At 40.2% G+C, this 27,172-nt stretch overlaps 1 long non-coding RNA gene across 3 annotated transcripts; it reads left to right on the top strand.

Moving 5' to 3' along the window:
- The first annotated feature begins 6,536 nt into the window (after window positions 1-6,536).
- LOC125933700 (uncharacterized) lies at window positions 6,537-26,962 on the top strand. 3 transcript variants are annotated; one of them, XR_007461073.1, is made up of 4 exons: window positions 6,731-6,825; window positions 12,542-12,624; window positions 22,930-23,176; window positions 26,156-26,962. It is a non-coding gene; the product is annotated as an uncharacterized LOC125933700 (long non-coding RNA). The 3 variants fall into 3 exon arrangements; XR_007461074.1 differs by lacking the exons at window positions 6,731-6,825; window positions 12,542-12,624 and adding an exon at window positions 6,537-6,642; XR_007461075.1 differs by lacking the exon at window positions 12,542-12,624.
- Window positions 26,963-27,172: the final 210 nt, after the last annotated feature.

Here is a 27,172-nt window from a genome sequence, read left to right on the forward strand (position 1 = left end):
CATGAGAATTAAATTATTAATGCATTTGGTACTAACACTATATAGTATTTCAATTCTTAAAGAACTTTTCTGAATCATGAGGTTATTTCAGGGAAAATAACTCAGGAACATCAGATACCTGGAATGCATTGCTCTAAAATTAAGGTAAAATTATTGTACCCCATTAAAATTTGTAATCTCTTGTTAATGAAGTTTAAAAAGACAGCACATTTATCGCAGGGGAGCCTGGGGAAAGGAAGTAGTAATTATCAGAATATATGCACCAAATCATTATTCTACCTCATTCCTTATGCATTTAAACTGTCTCTCTCCACTACACAAGTCTTTTGTAATAAAAGCAGAAGATTTTGATAGCCTACTTAATGTAAATTTAGATGCAATTCACAGCTAGTTTTAAAAGAAGAAAAATCTTAAATTTTATTACCATAGTTCCCAGATTAATTAATGGCAGAAGGGTTAAAAATTCCAAATACATGTTGGTCTTGTTAACACATAATTGATTCCAACTCCTCAAAGACAGTTCTGCCTTTTTACGCCAGACATGTAGGTTGTAAAGTAAAGTAATGTTCGTGAGTAATACAGCATAGCAAGACAGGTCTATGCAGGCTTTGTTCATTGATACCTATCTAAAGTTCTTTTTAAAAAATTTTTTAATGTTTATTCATTTTTGAGAGAGAGAGACAAAGAGACAGAGAGAGAGAGACAGAGGGCAAGCAGGGGAGGGGCAGAGAGAGAGGGAGACACAGAATCTGAGACAGGCTCCAGGCTCTGAGCTATCAGCACAGACCCCGACGTAGGGCGCAAACCCATGAACTGTGAGATCATGACCTGAGCCAAAGTTGGCTGCTTACCCAACTGAGCCACCCAGGCGCCCCTTTTCTAAAGTTATTTTTAATCATAATAAAAACAACAAATACTTGAGTGCCTACTGTGTGCCAAGCACATTATAAGCACTATCTTGGGTAAACCCGACAGCAATTTTATGTGATATGAATGAGCATTTTCTTCATTACACAAATAAAAATCGTGTGACTCAAAGAAGTAACTTGTTCAAATTAATTCAGCTGGTAAATAGTATACCTGGGGTTTGAATGAGCATAGCTGACACTTGAGTCTATGGCTTATCACTGTGCAAAACTGCAGTCATCTGATAAATTTCTTCTGCAAAGTCAGAAAACTTTTCAAATTGGACAAGCGATTTCACTAACATTTTTCTTTCATTACTACCTATAAATGAGGAACCCGCCAGCAAAACCAGGCAAGAGCTTATCAGCTGCTTCACTTTTAGCAGAATAAGACTGTCAAGATATGTCTATATATTTAAAGTCCTGTATCACTTCTTCATCATGCCTATAGCAATTTTATGATCTATATGAGAAAAAAGTTCCCATCTCTCCCCTCTGACTGGCTGGCCAATCCATAGTACACTCCCCCGGTCATATCCCTATCTGGAAAAGCACAAGAACACAAAGACATTTCAAACACCATTACTGTGAAGCTTGCCTTAGCTTTCCCAAACAAAATGAGGCAGTTCCATGCCTCTGTATCTTACCACTCAGTTCTTACCTCCATCAGAGCAAAAACCACGGAACATTCTAAATTATCTGAGAGTGAATCATCTTCTTCGCTAGACCACACTCCAGGATTGTCTCTTAGTTTTCAGTGAATCTGTTGGTGAACACAGTAAATCTATTTTTCAATCTCTCATTTTTCTAAAACGTGTTGCAATCACTGATTATTATTGCAATTTTCTCCTCAAGAGCCGGCCTAAATTATTATTCTAAAAAACAAACAAACAAAAACAGTTCGTAGCTTTGTAAGTGGGAAAACCAAAAAATAGCCACAAGCAATTGATCACAAAGTCACAAATTGCCTGAAGTCTCTGCTTGAGGAAAGACTCTTGAATAATGGAGAAGTCACAGTACCGCCTGGTGTACCATTTCATACTACTCTGTACCACGAACGTTTCAAAGAAGTCTCATGATTGAGAAAATGCAAAATTAATATTTAGCCTTTTGCAAAGTAATTTCGAGAATAATTTCATTTTAATAGCCTAAAACAATGGTTATGAACGAGGAACCACTTTAGAAATTAATACATTGGTTGCTGAACCAAAAAAGTGATTAACTCTATATCATCAATTAAAATGTATGATAACACTGTATCACTTTCATGTAGAATAAACAATGAACATCTTGAAAACTGTAAATTATATACATCCCGTAGAACCTAAAATAAAAAGGAAATTAAAAGCTGCTTAGCAAAAGCAAACCCAGTTTTCCCTTAAGGAAAGACATAAAGAACTTTTTAAAAGACTAAAGATTCAGGGTGCCTGGGTGGCTCAGTCGGTTAAGCCTCTGACTCTTGATTTTGGCTCCGGTCATGATCTCACAGTTCATGGCATCAAGCCCCACATCAGGCTCTGTGCTGACAGTGTGGAGCCTATTTGGGATTCTCCCTCTCTCTCTCTCTCTCTCTCTCTCTCTCTACCCCTCCTCTGCTCAGGTGCCTGTGCTCTCTCTCTCTCAAAATAAAGAAACATTTATAAATAAATAAAGAAGCAAGCAAGATTCATATTTGAGCTCTTTCCTGATAATTCCTCTGAATCATTTAGTCTTATTGAAATGTACAATTATTACTTATGTTAGTAGAACATTCTCACATATATGTATGCTTGTGTGTGTTGATTTTTGGTTTTTGTAGCATCAGTGTAACCAGAGTTTTAAACTTTGTTATATCAAAAACGAATTATTTGAGATTTTAGCCAGTTCCTATTCTGCCTGGAGCCATGTCATAAAGGGTGGACGCAGACAAGATGTCGATATTCCAGACATGGAAGGCTCTCTGTAGTACAATGTAGTCAGAAAATTATATCTAATGATGTTCTCAGAGAGATCCTGAGGATTCAGGAAAGCTATTTCCTACCTCAACAATTTCTGAGATGAGAAATCCCAAGCTGGATGAGCACTCCACTGCCACAGATGCTACCGGGAAAGGGCTCAGAAGGGAGTTCACTTTTGCCACTGTGATGAGGTCTTTGTCGAGTTTGTATGTTCATGTGTAGACACATGCATAGCACAGGTGTAAGTGCCTAAGTGTTGTCCATAGATAAGGGAAGAAGGAAAAATATGCAAGCAAGTGCATGAATGTAATGTTAATGTACGTTCAGTAGCAGATGGACAACACAAGAGGGCCAAAGAGAGGGAAGCAGGGTGAAATGACTGCGTGGTGTACTACTAACCTCCATTCTGTCTTTCAGCATGCACGGGGTCATATTTCTTACCTACTCAAATAAATCTTTTATTCAACACCAGAAGCAATAGTATGTGTGATAGGGAGAAATAATGAGCCACTGCAGATATCCCTGCCCTAATCCACAGAACCTGTATATGTTACCTTACGTGGCAAAATGGGCTTTGCAGATGTAGTTAAGACCTTGAGATGGGGAGATTACCTTGGGTTCTGGGTGAACCCAATGTAATCGCAAGGGAAGCAGGAGGGGTAGAGATAGGGAAGAAGGTGTGAGGATGGCAGCACAGGTTGAAGGGATGTGGCCATGAGCAAAGGAACATGGGCTGCCTCTGAAAGTTAGGGAAGGCGAGGAATGGATTCTCTCACAGAGCCTCCAGAAGGAGCAAGGCTCTGCCGATACCTTGATTTTAGCCCTGTAAGTCCTATCTCAAAATTCTGACCTCCAGAACAGTCAGATAATAAATCTCTGTTGCTTTAAGTCACTAAGTTTGTGGTAATGTGTTAGAGCAGCCTTTGGATACTGTCTTTGTTAATTTTTTTATTGTGATTGCCATCATTCTCTTCAAGATAAATATGCATTTTCTTTCCAGATGGAGTGCTCTTTGTTAGTACCTTTTGTACCGTAATGTAGAAAAGTTAGTGTCAGAATATGCTCTTATACATCAGGGCATCTCCTTCAACTTAAAAGGTAAGAAATAGTTTAAAAGTCCTGAAATCTCATTCAGGAAATGCTATATGCTAACTCCTATGTCTTTGTAATACATGCTTTATCTCAGCTCAACTCTCATTCTCCTCCACACACCAAAAGAATAGGCAAAGAATTCAGATACTATGACAGACAACGATGCAGGGCAGTGTAAGTAGGGTGGCATCGAAACTCTGAACAGGACAGGGGTGGTGCATGGTTAAGTGGCAAACCGTGCCAGAAAAACTAGTAGATCACCAGAGATTTCCATCAGCCTTGCAGAACCAGTCATGAAGCCATCACAAAGTTCTGCTGCCTAAATATCGGGAACATGCAATGATAGTGAAATAGAAAATTAATTTAAGTTCACAATGACCTTCAGGAGACTAACAGAAAAACCAGTGCACCAATGTGATCTGCAGCCCAGCAAGCCTTATTCCGATGGGAAATCAAATTAGCTGTTCTCTCGTTATCTTGGAACACTACCACAACTTGGTAGACCAATTGGCTACCTAGGCAGGTGGGTTCACTCAAGCTTTGAAAGATTTCTTCTAAGGTCTTCAGTGACCCTGATAAGAACACGTAGATTTGGGAGTCCTTGAAGGTACCAATAGTTTGGGTAATGACTTGTCCCTCAGAATAAGTGCTTTTCTTCATTTTGTGTTTCTCTTCATCTTGGATCCAGCCCCATCAGCCTATCAACTCATTAGCAAATCAGCGGCCCTAATAGTAAAGTCTGCACTGAGAATTAATGTTAATATTCCCTATTCATGTGCTCTCCTACAAATGCACCAGGGATTATTCTTACCATTATGGTGATTGGTAATAGACCTCATGAGGAAAGGGGACAAATGAAAGGGTAAATGAATGATTTGAAAGGCCATGTAGAATTCTGGTACCTACCAGATGAATAGTTACATTTTTTCCTTACCCCTCTCCCAAAAGAGGTCTGTCTCTCCACTGGGATTTCTAACTCTAGGGGAAAAGATTGGATCTTGTTACAGGTTGGAAGGATACTTCCTCAGAGTCAGTAATAGTCCCTGTGTCTCAGAAGTTAGAACAACAGGGACAGAGAATATGCTGGATTGTCTGTGTGGGATACAACTTCGGTTGGACAAGAAAACCTATGTAGATTATAGTCAATTATATTCCTTGGGGCGCCTGGCTGGCTCAGTCAATTAAGTGTCCAACCTTAGCTCAGGTCCTGATCTCATGGTTTGTGAGTTCAAGTCCTGCATCGGGCTCACTGCTGTCAACACAGAGGCCGCTTCAGATCCTCTGACCCTCTCTCTCTATGCCCCTCTCCCATGTACACACACATACACACTCTCTCTCTCAAATGTAAATAAACTTTAAAAAAAGTATAGCTATTATATTCTTTAAGATGGCTGAGTTTATTAAAGGGAACTTTCAATTACTTGGGCAGCTGAAAATTATCTGTTATAGGTCCTTTATGTGTCAGGCACTCTCTTCATATTGGAGATACAGACATGATTAGGACATAACTCTCTACAGACACAGGTAAGGAGAGATACAATGTCATGAGTTTGAGTCATGGCTCCATCTCTGAGTAGCTGTCAGACTTTGAGAAAGTTCTAGTGTTTCTTTCTCATTTATAAAGTGAAGCTATTAAAATCCCTATCATCTGATTTGGGTAGTAGTTAGCTGTTGCTTCCACTGAGTAGCTCAGAAACCAGTGTGGGGATAAATGGACACACGGATCCCTAAATGCTACGAGGGAGGTATATGCACATAGAGGGAAGCACAGGAGACCTGGGTGAAAGGGGACTTGATAAAGAATTTGTGGATATGGTGGAAGGCCCTGCAATCAAGACAGCACCCTGATTTATCAGATTTAGGGACTAAAGTTCCCCTATGCTCACTTAGCCAGACAAGTTCTAATAGAGCATCCTATCTACACAGCCTAAAGGTGCAGGCTGACCATTCATGGTGCTCTTTCTTGTTTGAGAGTAAATTGGAACCAGTAAAATAATATACACTTATTTATTTATTCATTTATTCATTCAGCTATTATCTGTTCAGCGAAGTAACAAGCATCAGCCAGGCTGAGGGTTTTACTGAAATGCTAATGCTAAGACAGGAGTTCAGCTGCCCCTTACTCCAGGCATTGGTTGAGCCCAACTGAACTGATTAGCATAGATTACTTTCTCCTTTCTCCACATAAACCTGCTGGTGTAGATTCAATGTTAATCAAAATATACTTCAAACAATAAAATTGGACCAACTTAAGTAGAGAAACTGAGAAATAATTCCTGTAATTATAATAAAATTGCGATCTACTTAAGAAATTTAAATTACATTGGGATTCTCTAACCGGCTGCCCTTTGTTGACCATTTTATTAAGTGGCATAATTCGATCTGTATTAGTAGGCCTACATTTATCAAATGAGAAGCTTACTGTCAGATCAGTGTATATCGTATCCATGAAGCAACACTCCTTACTAAATTGCCTTAGTCTTTTGTATAATTTGAGTGATATTCAGGGCATATGACTTATTGGAATGTTTTATGGTCTTCTAGAATCCTAAATCCTTGTATCTATGCAACAGTTGTGTTGAGAGTCGGCTTCTCCCTTCTACCCAGTCCTACTTTTCTCACTTCTTTACAGGGTAAAGAAGTGCTCCCAAGAGCATTTCCCAGGACGCGCTCCGCAGGCAACTTTACATCTCAAAGTCTATCTCCAGGTAACCCAACCTAGCATGGGATTGTCAATCAAAATGACCCCTTTGGGAAGCTTTACACAAAGTTTAATCATTCTGTCCTTGCTCAGAACCTACGGAGAATTCCATTTGATGATCTGTTTTTAGAACTACAAGCACATTTTGTGCGAGATCTACCCCAAAGTGCCAAATTTTTACCATCTGGGGGTACGTATGTATATTTTTTGGAAATAACCAGAAGTTATTCTAAGCTGAGTCTAAAAAATAAGTTTTGTGATTAAGCTAGAGTCTACTATTTAGGATACAAAATTAAGTGCAGCTAAAATGGGTATAATTTGCCTAAATGGCGATCAGATTGGTTTGAAAACAATATCTAAAAAGATGCTAAAAAATGTTTTTTAACGAGAGCAACATCAGTGAAATAAATGTGTAGACTCCCAAGAGAATTACTTAGAATGATAAATCTCATGTCCATGGATAGCTTCCACCATTCATATTAAAAATGCCAGTTCCAACATTTTATAGTTATGATGAAGTTGCAACTATAAGACACTAGTTAGAGCCTATTATTCCCCCTCTAATTATACTTTAAGGACTAAAGAGCTCAATGGAAAAATGGGACTTTTAAGACCTATGTTGTAGGTTCTGAAGAAATGAGGAGGTGTAAGGAGAATTTGGTACTTTTTCCAATACAAGGGCTTGAGCATATTTGTAGGTTAACGGCAGGAATTCTGTCTTATCCATCTGCCAATCTCAGTGCTAACCCAGTGCCTTATGCATAGTAAATTGTTGTGCAAGTAACTAAGTTATTCAATTACAAGAAAAATGCTAGAGATAAGCAGCCTTTCTGGGTTGCAGCTGGTAAACAATATCAGAAATGATAAATAAAATATTATAAACATAATATTATTCCTTATATTTGTGTAGCTTATTTTGTGTATCTGTGTAGCATCCCTGTATTTTCCTTCAAATTCATATTCCCTTTAGTTATTAGCTGAGCCCTAAAAATTTAAAAGAACTCTATGCTTGTTTGCATAATACAAGGGGCTGACTCTTCAGCCAGTGTTAATAGTAAAAGAACCCAAGAAATAAAGTAGGTAGAGGTTATTGCAAAGACGAAAGAAAGGCTGAGTTATCCCTAGGGCCTGAGAGTGGAAGAAGGGAAACATAAGGAGGCTCCTCAGCCTGAAAACAGGCCCCAGGCTTCTCAAAGTAGAAAATGCTCACAGCTCACCAAACATGAAGTACTGATGTGGCTATAACCAACAGCATACAGTTAAGTGTCAAAAAGGATAGAGATGACAATTTGTGCTGCGCAGAGTAGGAAGGGCGGAGATCAATATACACCAGAAAAATCTTCGGGAGAGAAAAAGAGAAAGAGCTGTGGTTGGCAAGAAAGATCGGCAGATCATCAAGGACTGTACAGGATGCGCTAGAGGGAGGGAGCATTCCCAGCAGCAAATGAAGGCTCGGGGGCAGAAAGGACCCTGACAGTCTGGGGCTGTCCCATTGCAGCCACATCCTATTCATAAGGCATTGATAGAAAGTATGTGTACCAGACCTGGACCAGTCACTGGAAAAGCCATAGATGTGTATAGATGAGCATTCCCTCCAGAGTCTCCACAGCAGGGCTGCAGAGAAAAAACCGATACACAAAAACCATTGACCTTAAATGTAATTATCAGGGAACAGGGACTCAGAAAAGTAAGACACAAATCTGAGAAAGCCTCATGGAGGAAAGAACGCAAGCTAAGCCTTGAGAGGTGCTCAGGATTTTGATAGGTTGCTCTGAGCAGAAGGAAGAGCACCAGGGGCACCAAAAATAAGCATGATTTGTGTTCTGCAGGACAGAAAGGTCACACCGGATAGTAGGAAAAAGTGTGACTGAATACAATGAATATAGGGGCCAAACTGATGAGAGAGTCAGGGATCCGGGAAACAAGCTCCTATGCACCAGGGACACTCCCTGGTGACTGTTATCACTTTTCTTGTAGAACAACCTGCTGGCAGCTATTGCTTTTTCTTGCAGAGCAAAGCACCAGCCAAGAAGCAAGCCTAGACCCTTCAAATTAGTCCAAGACAAGATGGCTGCCAAGTGTGACTTTTCACAGACGTTTCCCCTCATTACAATGCTAAAAATCATCCCCAGAGGTGAAGACTTAACATGCAAATGCAATATATGATGTATGAATAAGCATGTTTTGTCAACTGTTCCTGTGTGCCCAACTCCCTGTATTTTCCCGCTGTTGTTCAGGGAGTCCATCTGGCACCTTTGTCGTGATTGTGTCTCCCTTCCACTGCAGCTGTTGCCCCAGTTAAGACTTGCCAGTGCTTTTAAATTTGGGGTCCAACCTTGTTTGTATAATTGCTGGGTCTAAGGATCCAAACCTGGTAACAAAATGACAGGGCTTTAAGAGAACAAGAGGACTTGGATTTGACGTAGATGGCGAGCAATCATGTCATGGAGGGTCTCCAGTTGGGAGACAGGAAAGCAGGCAGCTGCATTTGCCCAAATCAAAATTGATGAGGACCCACACTAGGCAGCAGACATGGGAGCAGAAAGGGAGATTCTAGCAAACATTTCAGAAAGCTCAACAGGATGACAAATTAAGGAAAAGAGTGGAAATAGAGATGACTCCAAAGGGACGCTGCTCACAGAAACTAGATTATTGGGAAGGGAACTCAGTCTAGGAAATATATAAAAAATTTGGTTTAAAATAGATTAAATTTGGCAAGGACACAGGCTCTGGAGCCAGAAGATCTTGCCTGTTTATTTCAGCCAGAGGCTCAGTCGCCTCACAGCCTCATGGAGATCCGTCTTCAGCACCTTTTTCACTGTAACTCTGTAGTCTGGTCTGTCATCCAACTGATCTCACAAAACCTCCAGGCTTAGACATGGAGCCAGGAGCAAAGCTGGCAAGACAGACTCTTCCTTAGTGTGGACGAGGCAGAGTTTTGCCAAAGCTTGTGCACTATTATTATTTTTTTGTCCAGATCATATATAGTAAACAATCACGAAATACTATTATTAGGTTCATTATAGCACATCTACTATGTTCTAAGTATTGACCTAGACTCCTTTTCTATCATATCTCACTTAAACACTAACCCAGTGTCAAAGATATTAACCCAATTGTTTGTTAAGCCGATTTGTTACAGAAAATAAAACAACTTTAGGGAGACTGAATTTCAAATTCACGAACTATAAAAGTGGAGCTTCTAACCCAGCTTTTTCTAAATCCAAAGACTGTGGTCCTTCACTCAAAGGCCCACACAGAGCGTGCTGGTCAAAACATAATTAAGAATACTTGCATATGGTATGATTTAAAATATATTCTGGGGAGCACCTGGGTGGCTCAGTCAGTTGAGTGGCCGACTTTGTCTCACGTCATGATCTCCCCGTCCATGAGTTCCCGCCTCACGTTGGGCTCTGTGCTAACAGCTTAGAGCCTGGACCCTGCTTTGGATTCTGTGTCCCCCTCTCTCTCTGCCCCTCCTCTGATCATGCTCTGTCCTCTCTCTGTCTCTCAAAAATGAATCAACATTAAAAAACATGTTTAATTAAAAAAAAAAATAAAAATATAATATAATAAAGTATATTCTGGGAACACAGATGAGAGGGAAGCAATTAATTGGCCAAAAATTCTACAATTTCATTCTTGAGAACTACCAAGACTAAATGGCTGCCATCTAGTTTTAAGGATTTACTGACATCTAAATTTTTAGTTTTAGAACATCTGTAATATTTATCATTAACTATTTTAATAACACTAATCTGTGTTTCAAAAGGTAATTTAGTAATAATCCACATTACATATTCATCCATAAAATCAAAATATATAGCCCAATAGAGATGGACAAAGGACATTTTATAAAGGAAAAATACAAATGGTCAAAAACTTAATTAAAAAGTTGTAATATCATTAATAACAAAAAAAAAAAAAACCCTGAAATTAAGGGAGATACCATTTTTTATCTCCCAAATAGGAGAGAGTTCTTTTTGGAATCCAATTGATGAGAATGAGTGAAAATTATCACTTCCATATACTGTTGATTAAAGTACAAATTGATATCATCTTTCTAAAAGACAAATTGCAATCAGAATCACCAGAATGTACGAACCCTTTGACCCAGAAATTTCTTAAGTACAAGTACCTTCATCGTGATGTTATTTAAAGTAGTAAAAAATTTTAAACAGCCTAATATCCAATAATAATTAATGATCAAACAAAGTTGGAGGAAGCATACAATGGAATGCACTGCGGTTATTAAAAATCACATTGTGTAAGAATATAAAATGACCTGGAAAAATGATTATAGCCCATCATTAAATAAAGAAAAGCATGTCTAAAAATAATGTTAGTATAATTCAATTTTGCTGATCTGAGCGGCAACTTCATCCTGGATCTTAAGAACGATTTTTTTTTTTTTAGTAATGGTAATATTTTCTTCACTGTGCTTCCCTGCGACTTCCACATTTTCCATAACAAACGTAAATGTTTTTTAATGATCAGACAAAAGTCATTTAAAAATCTGATTTTGTTAAATTATCCATTATAGATTAGCAGGGAAGCAAGGCCCCAATCCAGTTCCTCCAGCAGGACATTTGTTCCCTCTCTCCCTAAGCTCTCTCTACTCTCCCCCCTTACATTCCAGCCCTCCCCTTCTAAGAAGCGCACAGCTGGTTGCAGCCATTGTCCTGATCACAAACCTTTCCACAAGAATGCCATATCTTGGGTCACATTTGCCTCTTCTCCAACCCAACCCATTTATTCATTTTAAATCCAGCAAACAGTTATTGAACATCTATTCTGTGCCAGGCAATATATATTGATGCCTATGACACAAAGTGAAATAGGACATAGTCTGACTGTTACAGAGTCAGATGTGAATACATTGTATATATACACTTTGACTGGAGTTTAACGGGCACACGGGGGAAAAAGTTCAAAATCAGATCCAGGAGGTGAAGACAAGCAGGGAGGAATGCTCAGAGGCAGTGATACTAATCCTACAAAAAAAAATAGGAACCATCAGGAAAAGATATGGTAGGCAGAGGGGTACGCCTGTGTGAGGCAGAGGTGAAAAAAAAGCATATTTTCACAGGAGAGAGCCAAACGATAAGAGAATAAACTGAGGGTTGATGGGGGGTGGGAGGGAGGGGAGGGTGGGTGATGGGTGTTGAGGAGGGCAACTGTTGGGATGAGCACTGGGTGTTGTATGGAAACCAATTTGACAATAAATTTCATATTTAAAAAAAGTATATTTCCTGGGAACCTCAAGAATCTCCATTTGGCTACACTATAGTGTCTAAGGGCAAGTGTCCTTGGAAAAAAAGATGCCTCCGCCAAACAATTTGAGGAAACACCGTATGGTTATAAACTGTATCACCTCTGGTAGACTAATAGTGCACATTAACATATGAAAGGCCTTCAGTGGGAAAAAAGAACCCCTCTCCCTCTTTCCCCCTGTATTCCTAGAAACAAACTTTGGAAATATCGTACAGAGAAGAGAGGAGTCTAAAACACAAAGACCTTGCACATTAAACTAAGGGATTGGCTCTTTATCCTGAAAACTCTATGAAGGATGTGGACATTTACAGTTTTCAAACAAAGGAGTCACATAAGCAGTTTTGTGATTCAGAAAACACTGCTATGGCAGCAGTAAAGAGCATTACAGTAGAGGGAGTAGAGGCAGGGCGGAAACCAGTTCTCAGGAAGCTGTTACAGTGGTCAAGAGGAGAAGGAATATGGTCCTGAAACTAAGACTAGAGAAATGGCCATGGTCAAGAAAGAGATGGTGGTTTACAGAGAATCTGGCTTAAGGCAGAATATAGGAATTAGTAACAGATGGGAAGCATGGCGGAATCAGGGTCAATGCAGAAAATATCTAAGATGTTATCTGTGTCTTTGTTTCCTCCTAGGGTCACTGGAGGATGCAAAGTTAGGATTGGAGCAACAGTGTAACAAATTAAGTCTTGGACATGTCTCACACATTACAGAAAATGTGAGCTGGAGGCTGACAGAAAGATCTATGAACAATATGGATTAGGGGATCACCAGAGTATCGGTCATAAATGAAACCATGGGCTTTGGTGGGAAACATAAAGGGGAGAGGGCAGTGTTAAGGACATAATCCTGGGGAATACCAAAAGTTTGGCCCAAAATAATAAATCTATACGTGGTAAAGAGAGGTCAGAGGGGAAGCATGGAAACCTTAAGAGAGAAATGCCAGAGGAGCCAATGAAGGAGAGGCTTTTTAAAATTTTTTAATGTTTATCTATTTTTGAGAGAGAGAGAAACAGAACACAAGTGAGCAGGGGATGAGCAGAGAGAGAGAGGGAGACACAGAATCTGAAGCAGGCCTCAGAGCCCAATGTGGGGCACAAACCCACAAACCACAAGATTTTGACCTGAGCCTAAGTGGGATGCTTAACCAACTGAGCCACCCAGGCTCCCCAAGGAGAGTTTTTAATTTGAGGTTGTGACCATTAGGATCAAATATAAGGCAGATCTAGTGAGATATGAACTGGGATGAGTCTGCTGGCTTCCATGATTGTGGATAATCGGGGGCCTGTGTCAGAGCCTTGTCGCAGCGGGTGGGATTGGAAGTCAGACCACAGGGTCAGAGTGAGTAAGAGACAGAGCAGGGCTGGGTTTGTCCCTCAAAGAGCTGACACAGAGAATGTTTAGGGCTTAATAAAATGTTGGCGTTTTGGCTCTCACATGAGGGATAACTGACTATATGTTTCTATGTTAAGAGTGAGGGAGGCATAAGAAGGGGGTGTCAGTAGTAAAGGGAGGCTAAAGAAAAAAGAGAGGAGTTGATGGAGGAGTCTCTGGGGGAGCAGAGGGCATGAATTCACAGTGCCGACGTTGGAGAGTAGGAGAGTCCCTGCTCCTTTGAATTTGGGAGGAGGGCAGCTTATAGGTAGCAGGGAAGGAATGAAAGAACGTGGTCATCCAAAGATTTCAACTTACCCAGAGCAAAGTTTTGTAAAAGTGCTTGGAAGGCATGAAGGGGCTCGACAGAAGAAGGTTGAGTTTCAGAGAAGAATCAGTTCATCACCCAGAAGAAGCACAATGAAGATTCCAGCAATGCCAAATTTGCCTTTAAAGCTTCAGAAATTGCAATCAACTCAGCATTTTTAAAAGTTGATATTAGTTTTAAAATATAGGAGCACAGTTATCAAGACAAGGTTCTTCAGCTATAAGTATATGCTTACTTATATATACGGATTTTTGCACACATTTTTAAACAGGACATTTTTCTTAGGCACAGAGACTGGGAGAAATGTAAATATCAGAGCTTAGTGAACTTCCCTTTCGCTTTCTCCTCCCCCAAATCTGGGATCATTTAAGGCTTAAGAAAACCACAAATACAACAGAGACTATACTTTTCATTTACTACTCTTGTAAATAGTACTTTCAAATTTCCATGTAGTAAAGTGAAGTGCTATCCATTATTAGAGCCATGTTTCTTCATTTTCACCATGGATTGATTTCCTCTTAGGATCTCTCTCTAAGATAGTTTAAAAATTAAGATATCGACTAGGTGGGTGCAGATGAATTCATACCATCTGACATTGCCGCAGAAATCTAAACAACCAGGTGGATTCTTCCACCATGGCCTGAAGACAGAAAAGAACAACAGAAACTCCACACCTGGAGTAAAGATGCTAAGCCCATTTCAGAACTATTTTTGGTTCCTTGATTACAGTGAAATATGATAAGTACATGTTTTTCGAAGAGGAACAAAGTGCTCGCAGTATGAAGGCAAATCAAGAAAGGCGGTGCTTCTAAAATGAACTATAAACTCCACAACCACCACTTCTACCCTGTCCTTAGGTAAATACCGCAATGCTTTGTTCAAAGGATGGATTGTGTTAGCTGAATTGAAGAGGTTCAGATCCAGGAATCCAAGTGTAAGAGGAAAGCCCTAAAGAGCAGTTGTTCTGAGAAGACCAGGGCCTGGAGAAGAGCTTCAAGTCTCCACAATTCAGATCTGCTCATCCTCCCTACAAATTCAGATTTTGACATCTGAATGCAAGATTGCCATTTTGCCATTGCAACCCTACATATTTTTTAACTAAATGTGTCCTCTTGTGGGCTATTTTGATAGCTATATTTATTTTAATGCATTGTCTATATATCCCTTACATTATTCGGAATCCACAGGGGAGTTAACAATTTATAGAAAACCTTTAGGATGAAAGAAATACTCACATTTAATTTATTGGATTTGTGAATCTTCGTTTTTACATATGTTATTAAGGTTGTTGAAAGACAGGCTTATCTGTAACTATAAATGCCTAGGAGCTAGGTACCATATTTTCTCATTGAATTTTGATAAATGTCGTTTGATTTGCACTGAAACTTTTGGAAGACCATCTTCTTCCAGTATCAGTGAGAAGGCTTTAAAACCAGATTTGAAGAAGTCAGGAGCCATGAAAAGTCCAGGCAGCCAGAAACACAACTTCAATTGTGCCTTCTAAGGAACGTGGCCAGGAGGCTGCGGTCACCGTTGTGGTTTACTGTGCATCATCACCATGGGCATGGATACCACGAGCACCTACTGAATACAGGATGCTGGTACCATAGAGGCCTGCAACTTACCAGAGCACCATCGCTGCGAGTCAGCCAGACTTCCAAGCTGTTCTCAGGTATTTACATTATAGGCTCTGGATTCTATGCCCTGGTGAGGGCACTGGATGGACGAGGCATGTTCATGTGTTTACCTTCTAGCAGCCAAGGAGCTACTAAACCTAATATCTGTCTCCCTTCAACTTCTATGGGATTCTTTCCAAGTAGAAAAGCTAGGTGGTTGCTGGGCAGTTAATCCCAACAAATATCCACTACCAAGTACTACTTGGCACCTGGTAAGTATTTCTAAAAACTGTTTTGGGGGATGGTATAGAAACGTATTATTTTTTTTACCTTTTAAAAAAGGGTAGGAATTTTGTTCCAGAAAATGAGAGAGAAATAATGCTAGTTCTCTTTGCTTTTTAATGCCTCAAATATATTTCTAAATGACACTGCAAAGGCATGTTGACTGTATGGAAACATTTTGTAAAAAAAAAAAAAAAAAAGGTCAGTTTTCACACAAGCAATCTTCATAATTTGCACTTTAAGGAGAAAATAAAGGCATAGTAACTACATTAGAATAAAGGCTTTAATGAGCTAATGCATCCTAAGTTAGCCCTTGTGGACCTTGAAGAAAGAGGATGGAGCAACTGTGATACTCCCTGTTCCACCCCTCCCTTTAGGGGCCTCAAGGCCTAAGCAGACTTCTACAGAGAAGACACTCCGAAGTTGTGCTCAACCTGACCTACAGTAGAGGATAGACGAGGAGGAACCGTGTTCTCATATTCAAAGGAAGAGAAGTCATGTCTCCTCCACGGTCCCTGGACTTGTCAGTTCGTTCACTTGTTCATTTATCAATGATACACTTTATTTTTTTTTAAGTTTGTTTATTTATTTTGAGAGAGAGAGAGAGAGAGAGCACAAGGGAGGTGCAGAGAGAGAGAGAGGGAGGGAGAGAATCCCAAGCAGGCTTTGCACTGCCAGTGTAGAGCCTGACATGGGGTTCAATCTCACAAACTGTGAGATCAGGACTTGAGCCAAAATCAAGAGTTAGATAGTTAACCAACTGAGCCACCCAGGCACCCCTCTATGACACACTTTCAATGTGTTCATCATGTTGTGCCTCATGCCATGCATTGGTGAGCAAGGTAGACAGAATCCATCCTTTTCCTTCTGGCTGGCTTCTTTTCAGAGATGCCTGGCCCTCTCCTACAGATACAGATGTGTATTTCTTTGTAAGTGCATATGGCACACTCTTAGGGAGTGAATACAAATGAAGCAGAAGGTCTACACATTGATAGATTTGGATCAGGAGAATGCTCAGTTCAATCTGAAGAACAGTGTCACCTGACATAACCTTAAACAGGTCTTTTTCTCACTTGATCGGGTGATAAACTTACATATCAGATCAGGAAGACAGAAACCACTTTTGAAATTCAAGTTGCTTATATGAGCCATCCTTTTACCCCTGACAGTTGGCATTGGTTAAGAGAATAAGTCCAATCAAGTCAGAACGCTCAGTCCCAACTCTCATGATAAATTGTCACTTCCGCCGTCTCTGTGTGCTGATGGCTCTGGATTATGGTAACGAGTAGAGCACGTGATGAAGGTGGTGTGAGGCATCGATAGTTTCTTTTCTTCTTTAGAATCTTTCTTTTTAAAGAATTATCATATTTGAGCGATTCTTCATAAATGTCCTTAAAGGCTTTGTCCTGTGCTAGACACTAATCAAAACATTAGTCATTGAACTGCAGAACACATTTTCTTTTTTCTTTTTAATTTTTTATTTATTTTTGAAGGAGAGAGAGACCGAGCATGAGCAGGGGAGGAGCAGAGAGAGAGAGGGAGACATAGAATCCGAAGCAGGCTCCAGGCTCTGAGCTCTGAGCTGTCAGCAGAGCCCGATGCGGGGCTCAAACTCACAAACTGTGAGATCCTGACCTGAGCCGAAGTCGGACGCTTAGCCGACTGAGCCACCCAGGCGCCCCTGCAGAACACATTTTCAAAAATAGTCTGTACTGATATAGACTTGCTACAAAAATGGACAAGATAGGCAAACTAGAAAGAACGGATCTACATATATTAACTGATCAATAATGTGAGAAAGAACTGATCTTTAGTGTAAAACTAAGGGAACTAACCAGTAATCATGATGATAATGACAACTGCTAATGTTTACTGAGTGCTTCCTACATCCCCACATTATTCTAAGCTCCCGTGCCGTATAATTCCAGCCTTACCACCACCCAATGACGTATAAAGTGAAAGTACTCAGTGCCCTTGCGGCTGGAAGACTGCACCACACTGACTCTCCATTTAATTACAGAGCTAATGGAGAAGGTGGTATTTTAGCCAATGTTGATGGGATTAGGGGCTTCCGTGTCACGAAATTTCCAGAGATGTGGAAGGCAGGCAGGCCAGAAAATGCGACCACTGAAAAGAAAGAGAAGTACTATGTACGATGACATAAGGAAAACTAGGCAAGATAGTTTTCCCAGCTCCCAAATAGGGAGCTCAACCGTGCCTTGAGATAAAGGTAAGAGGGAAGGGTCTCTGGAGAAAACGATAGGGATTGATCATTTGCACTGAAACAGAAAAGAGACCAGCAAGACAAATGAAGAGAGAAATGCAGCTGGTGTGATCGCCAGAGAGGCTTGAGTGGCGAACATGAGCAGTTCAGGTTTTCATGGACCAGGTCAGGGAATCAGAGCCTCGTAGATGTAAATGATCAGATGGGAAAAGAATAGACACAGGGATGTAAAGAGACAGAACCAGCAGGCTAGTGTGACAGATTGGACGTGGGCAGGGAAAAACAACAAAAGAAGATGGCTCCAGGGCAAAACTGGAAAGAGGGACTTTGATGTCTGCAGAAATTTGTCTGCAAAGCTGCCCTTTCTCTGTCCCTTGTTCTTATCGATCTGGCCCTGTACCAACAGCAAGCACCCGAATTTTCAACATGTCCTAGCACCTTCTTCCATGTGTTCTGATCCTTTCATTGCTGGCATTGCTTAGCTATCAGCAGCTGCCATTCCCTGCCCCATGTTATTTACATCAAATCCTGTCATTCAAGGATCATTCAGCCAGATTCTACCCTCCACAGAAGAGACGCAGACCTCAAGGCCACAATTGGTTCAGATGGCTGCAGAGTTCACTGAAAGAGAAATGTGCAGCCCAAGGAGCCAAACACATCTCAGCAGTGTCTGGAGACACAAACAGTCCATCTGGGAAGGACCAAAGAACTGAGAGGCCAAGATGCTTGCGGTAGGCTGAATAACGGTATCCAAAGACAACCACGTCTGGATTCCTGGAGTTTGTAATTATTATATGGCAAAAAGAACCTTGCAGGGTGATTATATTAAGGATCTGGATATAGAGAGCTTGCCAGGATCTTCCACAAATGTAATCACAAGTGTCCTTGTATGAGAGAGAAAGAGGGAAGATTTGAGTAGAGACGAGAAGGCAATGTGACAGAGCAGAGATTGGAGTGATGTGGTCACAAGCCAGGGAACGTGTGCAGCCATCAGAAGCTGGAAGAGACAAGGACCTGATTCTTTTCGGGAGCCTCCAGAAGGAACCAGCCCTGCTGGCACCTTGGTTTTAGACCTCTAACATCATTTTGGACCTCTGTCCTCCACCACTGTAAGAAAATAAATGTCTGTTCTTTTAGCAATTTGTTAATGAAGTCATGGAAACTAATATTTAAAGAAACTATAAAAGAAACTAACTCCTCTCTCAGCTGGTGAGAGAGACAGTGAAGCCCAATTATTAAACAAAAAAAATTCCTCTAGCTGTGCCAACTTTTCAATATTGATCCAAAGAAGACAGCTTCCATGTTTTCTTTGAGAACCAGAAGAATACTTGAATGTATCTATTTCCAGCAGGGCCCCAGACATTTTTAATCCCACTTGCTTTCCTTTGGTCCGTACCTATTGTCCAACCCCAAGTAGTCAACTAGCTAATTACTTTGTTTTTCTGCAAGCACTGCCTGTTCTGCAACTCCCTACCTTTGCTCATGCAGGAACTCCCAATAGAACTGTCCTATCCTTTGTTCTCCATTTTTTTAAACTTTTCTTTCTTCTTTCTTTCTCTTTCTTTCTTTCTTTCTTTCTTTCTTTCTTTCCTTTTCTTTCTTTCTTTCTTTCTTTCTTTCTTTCTTTCCTTCCTTTTCTTTCTTTCTTTCTTTCTTTCCTTCATTTTCTCTTTCTTTCTTTCTTTCTTTCTTTCTTTCTTTCTTATTTCTCTCTTTTTAGAGTGAGAGAGAGCTTGCACGTGTGTACACAAACTGGGGAGGAGCAGAGGGAGAGGGAGAAAGAGAACGCTAAGCAGGCTCCACACTCAGCATGGAGCCCAATGCAGGGCTCAATCTCATGATGATGAGATCATGACCTGAGCCGAAATCAAGAGGCAGATGCTTAACTGACTGAGCCGCCCAGGCGCCTCTTGTTCTCCATTTTTAAAATGCCTTTCCATCCTATGACACAGCAGAAAACTTCCTTTTCAATCCATCCGTGTATCTATAGAATGAGTTGCTCTCTCCTTTGCAGTCCCATGGCTTGAGAACATTGAGCACCAATCACATTTATTCATTATTGACTTATCAGAAGATGAGCTCCTGGAACATGGAGACTTCACATCCACCTTCTCAGTAACACGTTTGCTATGTGTTGGGTATGGAAGGGGTGGTCGTAACTGACACAGAATTGAATGAAGACATGAGCCTTTCTGGTCTCCCCCCATGCCCACATTCCACGCTCTGCTTTTATCTTTTACCTTCCCCCACTTTAAAAATCAAGTTCACATACCCCGTGGATATCTTTAAGTTAAATGGAAAACTATTTCCTTAAGTTTAGTTATAAAATTCACATTACAAGAAAAATGAGTAATTGCAGTGATAGCATGTGAGGATAAACCAAAATAATTGATAATTCTGTCCTTTTGAAAACCTCCTATAAAACTGAATTTTGTTTCAGATGAAATTTGATCCCTTTGGTCACAACAATATTAACCCACTGCCTCTTTCTATTCTTAATAGTTCTATTTGGTCTGACACACATATAGTTCTAGGTATAAATAAGTAGGTATATAAATATGTACTATACATGCTGTGCATGTGTCCTGTATCTGGTACATGTAGTCACATGAGGCATGTGTTCTGTGTATGGGTAGGTGCATTTGTGAATCCAGATTAATGGTGAAGAAAGCATGAGTTTAATTTACTGTTCTGTCATTTATTCATTGCATGACCTTAGATAAATTCTTCAGAACGAGGTTCAGCATCTATAACTGTAAAATGGGGATAGATAAATAGCTACATTTTAGGTCTATTATAAGAACTATCAAAGTATGTAATAGAGTCTAGCATGTAGTGAATTTTCAGTAAATGGTATCTATTATTAATATTCCTCCCTAAATGTTCCCTATATTCGGGATTATGTTTCTATAACAACACTACCTTACGCAGTCCTCAAAGCAAATGGGTTACTGTGAAAAGATCATTAAGAAGTTGAGTAGATATGCCAGTGTCTTCAATCCTTCCTACTGCCCCTGACTCAACTGGACACCTACCCAACGAGATTCAGCCCTGCGTTTCCACTTTTCTCTAAGTCATTTCAGATCTAATCTTCCCCACTGTCATTCTGATTACAAGTAGCTTATTTGCATCACACGGTAAGTGATTCGAAAGTGCCTAATATTTTAGACCTTATCCTCTAGGAATTCAAATCTGGAAAGGTCAAAGTGATGGGACAGACTATTTTATTGGGGTCAGAAAAGCAGGGCTCATCAAAAACAAGAGGATCGATGCAGGGGAACATAAAAGACAAAAAGCTGAGCGGGAGCCAAGACTCACTAATGAACACAGCTTGCCGCCTTCTTCCCCAACTTCCTGCCTGCTAACAAGGCTGGGCTAGTCCAGGTCCTTGATCTGTCTGATGTAGAATCTGGACAATGGGTTGAGAGGACCAAACAGAAGACTGAGAAGAAACCTGTAAGAATAGTCGAGAGGTTTCACTATGTACATAATGAAGGACTCCTGCCAGGGGAACAGAGTGAAGAAAATCTCAGGCTGAGCAGTGAAGGAAGTTTGGAGTTTGTGATGAGAAAGGCTGCAGGGTCTTGGACAATTAAAAAGGAGCAGTCAATGTAGAATCGGATCCCCTTGAAAGTTCTTTAATAGAGACAGGTAAAAAAAAATGGATTTCCTTTTTATTTCTATGTTAACACTAACTGACCTTCTCCAACTTGACCTCCTTAAGACACCAGAAGCCCCTGGGTTTTTTGTAGGGTTACGTAAGAAAACAGAAAATGCATTAATTAGTGCTTGGTGTGAGCCAAGCAGTTCAAGAACCTTGTAGGGCTCTGACACTCTCCCTCCACCACTGATGCCAGCTACCAGCCAGTGTGGACTCTGGGGAGTTCGTCTCTTTCATGGTCAATACTCTGACGCTTTCCTCTTAAACAGCATGAAATCTAGGTTCCTGATTTAATTCTGCAGTTCCAAATTCTTAGTCCCAGCCTCGAGTCCTAACTACAGCCTTTAAATTGCATTCAAGTATGACTCAGCTGCTTTTCAAAAACTGACCTTTGGCTTTCTTGCTTCTTTGGCTCTCATTCTAGTGCTTGCAATTGCCCTGCTCCAGCTTAGTCTAAAAGCGGCCCCAGGATTCTTCCTCAGATGGAGGAAGTTTAGACAGTGTGGATGTTTTAATTAATCAAGGAAGGCCTCCTGGAGGGGAAAGAATTTGAATGAGGGCTTCGGAATGTTGGAGGGATCTGGACACAACTTTAAAGTAGTTGTGTTGATCGGAGTTTGAATTTACAGGGGTGCAAAAAGTTAAAATGGGTTGATAATAGGGCTTGCAAAGTCGCCTCAGTGAGGAAAATGAAAGCCACTGAGGAAACATTAAGAAAAATTCACATTCTGGTCTCTTTGGAAGTGTGTTTTTTTTTTTTTTCCTTGACTGACATGTAGTCCACCCCTCTCTGGGAACTTTGCTCCTTGGCCAGGAGGCAGTAGGTGAACCCCATTTTTCTCTACCATCAAACCTGCAAGTGATTAATTAAAACTAAGAACTGGATGGTCTTCGGGTCTGGTAAAAGAGATAGCAGGCTGGAGAAAAAGCAGCAGCTGTCTCCATTTTTCTACAGAACTCTTGCTGGAACAATTTTTCCCCTTTCTTTTTATTAAAATTTTTGCCAAAAGGCTGCTGCTCTGTCTGCCCATCTTTTAGCCAGGCATTTTGAGTGGGAGTGATTGAAGTGGGCAATTAGATTCTCCTCTGAGTTCCTCTTCATTTTCCTTTGGAGATATTTATCTCTTCCTGGTACAAAAAAAAAAAAAAAAAAAGGATTTTTGAACAAGGAGAAATAAACTCATTTCATTTGATCCTATTTGGATTCAGGAGATATCACGGAGATATGTGTTTCCTGATACAGTGATGATTTTTGAGAAGAAAACACAGGAACATTTTGATTAGGGAGCATGAGAGAAATTTATGAATATCTTCTTAGTCTCCTGTCCACTATACAGGGCTTCTAGTTGTGTCCCATGTACTTTCCCAGTGAAAGAGAAAAATGTTCAAAACTACATGTTTCCAAATATCCTAATTATCGGCTTTCTACATTGAATTCTCAGCGAATGTAAATACCACATCAACGTATTCATCCATTCATCTCTAACTTTGTCAATAATTATGCCAAAATGTAAATGACATCTCTACCCCCACCACAGGTGCAGAAGTGCCTACTCAATGTTCTTCCCTCCGACTCCAAATCTGATACACCAAGAACTCACTACTCTGAATTGCTAGAACATTTAATGAGAATGGTATACTCTTGAATGGATACTGCCAAATGCTGCCTAGGTTTACTAAAGGAAGAATTGGAACTTGGTCACAGCAACACCCAAGGCACCCTGACATCTCAAAACAGACTTCACAGACTTCAGAAGCTTCCCTGTCGAGACCAAAACATATTTCGTGAGTTGACTCTGGCTTTGTTGCCCTTCATTTCCCAAATGATCTTGGTGCATGATTTTAATTTACTAAATTAAAATCCAGTAAACAGGTATTTCCATCTTAAATTACCAGGGCCATTTTAAAGAAATCGTAGAAGAGATGCATTGCTGTTTTATCAGTTGGTGTTAACTTTGTACAGTTCGCTGGTCATCCCATCCTCCAGTGTTGAATCGTGTGAAGAAGTGGGTGATCCTGCTAAGTCTTTAAATCATCCTTTCAGTACCTGATGCTCCCTGTAGGCTCACACTGGAAATATCTGTATCCTGTGCCCAGTACCCTCTCCATGGCCCATTGGAGGCACATGATCGAAGGTCATCACTGCAGCCTCTATAGAGAGGGAGGGTAGCGCTCAGTCATGTAGAAATGTCCTTAAGGCTCTCTCACGCTGAAAGTCCTGCTCATGAAGTGCTAAACTTTCTTTCTTTCTGGGAAGTCATCATTTTACAGGTGAAATTACACACAGACTATTGCTGGAGTGAATTTCTAATCTCAGCCTGACCCTTCTCTTACCACTCCACCTTGAGCTGCCCCATCTTCTAACATCAGCCAGCCTGTGCTTAAGGAATGTAAATCAATTTAAAAATAAGTACAAGCCAATCAATTGCTAGGGTAAATCTGTTGTCACAATTATTTTGAAACAAATAGCACCCAACATAAGGCTTTGCCTGGAAGACTTTTGATAAACGTGGATTGAATCAGCAAACATTCTAAAATAAGTGAATATTAATGATTTTTGCATCTATCCAGGGTTTGGGTTATCTGTCATAGTAGATTATTTTCACCATTTCTCCCTTCTATCGGTTAGGTAATTGAAAATGTACTATAATCTGAGTTGCCCTAAGAACACACAAAATGGTAATCAGAATGTCAGGAAGGAGAATGGATTATCTGCTTTGCAAAATCTGTGTTTTATCTTACAGGGCTCTCTGGGTTGTTGTTGTTGTTGTTGTTGTTGTTGTTAAATTTTTTAGTGTTTGTTTATTTTTGAGAGAGAGATGGAGCACAAGCAGGGGAGGGGCAGAGAGAGAGGGAGACACGGAATCCAAAGCAGGCTCCAGGCTCTGAGCTGTCGGCACAGACCCCAACGCAGGGTGCGAACCCATGAACTGTGAGATTGTGACCTGAGCCAAAGTGGGATGCTTAACTTACTGTATGCAAGGTTGGGTAACCCTAGAGGGCAATCAACTGTGATATTAAGGATTTCTTGTAACTTTTAGTGGTACTACTAAAAAAAAAAAGGTAGGAAGGAAATAACATTTATTTAGTAACTGCAACATACCTTTGCTTTCACATATGTTAGTTCACTTAATACTCAACCCAATTTTGGAAAGTATGTAATGTTATTTCCACTTTAAAAACAAACGAACTGAGACTCAGAGAAGCCGTTGAGCATCAATTTGCTCATTCAAGCCTCAAAACAACTCTGTGAACTAAGTAGTACACCTGACCCCATTTTACAGATTCAGAAAACTGATTTCACAGTATTAATGGCTTACCCAAAACCACACGGCATGTAAATGAGATGGTATGAATAGAAATTAATGATTGGAAAAATAGGTCAAAGAAAAATATAAGAAACAAAGATCCTTTGGCCATGAAATCTCCGGGGCCATGTGTGGTTTTGCTCACTATTTTATCCCAGGGCCTGACTCTTAGTAGTAGATGCTCAGTAAAAATTTGTTGAATGGAAGAGTAAATGCACACATAGTTATGGTTTCAGTCTGTGATACAGAGGATTGTAGCCAATTGTCCTTCATCGTCGCTAAGAACAGCCTGGGAGGTTTAGATAAGATGAAAAACTTCCTGATACTGAAATGTATTTCTGGAGGATATTAAAATTTATATTCTGAAAGTATATAAAACTAAGATTTCTCCTGATCAAAATTCAATGAATTTGATATGCTCCCACCTACAGAATAAGGGATTGATTAAGTTCATCCCTCATCCTTTTGAGATAATCATTTATTCTTCACTGTGAAAGACCCTATCCTAGCACATAAAGGAAGGGCAAGCATTCCTGAACAAAAGCAGTTTCTGAGAAGAAATTCTTGCCAAACATATTTCATTCAGAGTGATCCACAAAGAGGGCGCATGTGTTCCCTAATTGCAGGTCTGTTGATTAAGAAGGTTACAGCAAATCACTTTGGGGTTATTCAAAACTATAAATTTCACAATTCCTTTAGTTGTATTTATAAAGCTGCATGAGCTAAAAACATCTGTGGCCTCCATCTAATTTTAATGAGAGATTTCCACAGACTTTGTGATCCTCAAACAATAACATGGTCATTTACTAACACAGGTAACCCTTGAACAACATGGTTTGAACTGCACGGGTCCACTTACACATGGCTTTTTATTGATTGATTGATTGATTGATTGATAAATTCTGGTACAGCACTATAAATGTATTTTCTTTTCCTTATGACTTTCTTAAAAACATTTTCTTTTCTCTAGCTTCCTTTATTATAAGAATACAGTATTTAACACATGCAACATACAAAATATATGTTAATTGACCATTTCTGTTATTGTTAAGGCAGTCAACAGTAGGCTCTTAGTAGTTAAGTTTTGGGGAACTCAAAAGTTATACGTGGGTTTTCAACTATGCAGGAGGTCAGCATATTAACCCCTGCATTGTTCAAGGATCAAGCATGCTGATCTGGAAAAGGTAATGCTTTAAAGGAAATATGAATATTAAGGTGCTGTTATCAAAGCTAGCATCTTCCAAAAGTGAATGTGGTTCAAGCATCTTTCATTCCCTTTGTCTGTGGTACAACCTGGATCACATCTTTCCTGATAGTGATACATTCCTAGGTCTGGCATGGCATCTCCAGGGGGTAGAGCTTCAGCAAAATTTGCCAAATGCATGCATGCATGAATGAATGAATGAGTGAATTCCAAGATGACCAAATACATTATATTTTTTCTGATTTTTTTTAGGTAAGAAATAGGAGTCCAGGACAAATTAAAACTTTGCCTATAGCCACAAGCAAGACAGTAGCAGAATACTAAGTATGAAAAGGAATGAAATCTGTAGAATCAGCCCCATCGTACTAGCTTTTAAATCTGCCTTTCTGTGGGAAGCTTCTCAATCAGCCAAGGCTGAGTTGGGAAAGAGCAGTTGAGGTGATTCATTGACTTTTACTATTGAATATGGATTTCACAGGCAATAGAAAAGCCAAGAAGCCTATCTGGGGACAGTCAAGAGACTAGAAAAGGCAAGAGGTGTTCAGGAAGAAGATGGTGTTTGCAGAGCCAAGGTGCTGTGCTGCTTGGAGAACGTTGGAATGACAGGGACCTGCCCAGTGGAACCTGGAGTCATGCAGGAAACTCAGCAGCTACTGGAGTGAATGCCCGTCCAAACAAAGGAACGGAAAGAGAGACAGTGATTTATTCCCTCAACTTGCCCTTCAGTTCTCCACCGTGCCTCTGCAGTGGCCTCCTTGGGAGCCAGGAGACAAGACAGCTTTGGAAATATCGCTCCCTGACACACAGTAGAGGACAGAGAAGGGCAGAGGATGCATCGGAGGGAAAACAGGCGAACAACTCCTACACCTTCTCTGATGCCTTCTGACGGAGTTAGTGTCTTCCTCCTATGGACCCTTACAGCGCATTAGGCAGAGAATTATTAGGACACTCACGCTATCACATAGTCACGCTTTGTTTACATATCTGCCTCAACTTCTTTCTTTTCGTTCCTCCAGCACTATTCTGGGATATTGCAATTTTTGAATAAAATATTTTTGAGTGAATGAATAAATAAATGATTGATTTCATTCAATTTCAGCAAATGTTAATTGAGCCCTTCCATTAGGCCACGAAGTTCCAATTGATTCCACCTAGGTCACCTCATTCATAGAATGTTCTGAAGGCATTCTGGCCTCCCACCCTCTCCTATCCCAAACAGTCAATTCTCACCAATCACACTATTGGTTGGCAGTGTGTGTGATGATGCAT

Source organism: Panthera uncia (assembly GCF_023721935.1).
Source record: "Panthera uncia isolate 11264 chromosome A1 unlocalized genomic scaffold, Puncia_PCG_1.0 HiC_scaffold_16, whole genome shotgun sequence".
NCBI lineage: Eukaryota > Metazoa > Chordata > Mammalia > Carnivora > Felidae > Panthera > Panthera uncia.